General features: G+C 43.8%; 1 protein-coding gene across 1 annotated transcript in view; it reads right to left on the minus strand.

The window, feature by feature from the left end:
• F8 (coagulation factor VIII) overlaps positions 1–1,366 on the minus strand; it is a 91,913-nt gene that overhangs the window by 65,405 nt on the left and 25,142 nt on the right. The window lies entirely within an intron of this gene.

Here is a 1,366-nt window from a genome sequence, read left to right on the forward strand (position 1 = left end):
TGTGAGTCTGGACTGCAAATACCAGAGACCTCAGGGGCAGAAGGAAGAGGAAATGAACACACAACCCATGCTGCCCTTGTGCCAAAGAGCCATGCTCTAGTGCCCCCTAGCTTCTGGCCTCAGCCACTGCACATTTGTGGCTGCATTTCCTGAATCAAAAGCGAATGTCTGTCTAGTTGTTTCTCAGTTTAATCTCTGCAGTTTAGACTAACCTGCCAAGACTGAATCAATTCAGCCTTGGGCTTTTTGACTCTCTGTACTTAGCCACTGAGATCTTTGGCTTCTGCTGGGAGTTGCAGACATTCAGTCTAGTGGAAGCGGTCCCTGAATAAGGACTGAGTAAATAAAGAGGAGCAGATGCTGGCTGCCTAATGGAATTCACATGGTAAGCAACAGTGAGGAATCACAACTGCTTGGGGATATGTTTGCTGGAGTTCTGTGAGGGTCAGTCTTAAGCCTGATGTTATTCAATATTCTTCATGATGATGTGAAAGTAAATGCAAAATCCCTGTGGATAATTTGTGGATGACACAACATTTAATGGAGTGGTAAATAATGAAGAGGACAAGTCTGTCACACAGAGCTATCTAAACTGCCTGGTATGTGAAGCCAATTCCAAAGTCATGCATCTAGGAACAAGAAACAGAGGCCAGATCCACAGGGAGTGCATTCTGGAAAGCAATGATTTTGAAATGGGTCTCAGAGTTGTAGTGGACCAGCAGCCCAACATCTGCTTTCAATGCAAAGCTATGGCAAAAGGCTAATGTCATTCTTGGCTACATAAACAGGAGAACAGTAAATAGAAGTAGAAAGGTGATTGTATTTCTGGTCTGGAATTATGGATCCAGCTCTAGTGTCTGTGTTTTAAAAGAGAAGGTGAAAAATTGGAGAAGGTGCCTTTCTGGATGATATGCTAAGCCAAACAGTAGTTATTGTGATCAGTGCTGAAGTAACTTTGTTAAATTTTGTGATTTGTAAGATAGAAAGCCAAGCTGGATAATCTTATGGTCCTCTCTAACTTTAAACTCAATGGTTTTGTGAAGTTAAAACAAATTTAGCTATGGACTTTAATAAGAGAAGGGTCAAGCTGGTCCACAGGAATGAGAAATGGAAAATATTTCCCAGTCCCCTTGGGAAACATTTGCTGTTCCTTTTTTATCCAAAAGCATTTGGGATACAATTCTGGACTGTCACAGAGCACTTAGGTGCCCTGCTCCTTTAAAGAGCAGAAACTGCTAGGGAAAGAGCCCTAGCAGTGAGTGGGGAGCCCCAGCTGCTGGTTACCAGGGCAACCAGAGTGAGCTAGTGGCCCACACCTGCCAGCAGTCAGCTGACAGGAAGGGGCAGGGCCTGGCTCATATATAAA

Source organism: Crocodylus porosus, unplaced genomic scaffold, assembly GCF_001723895.1.
Source record: "Crocodylus porosus isolate Cpor-Errol unplaced genomic scaffold, CroPor_comp1, whole genome shotgun sequence".
In the NCBI taxonomy this organism is placed as follows: Eukaryota; Metazoa; Chordata; order Crocodylia; family Crocodylidae; genus Crocodylus; species Crocodylus porosus.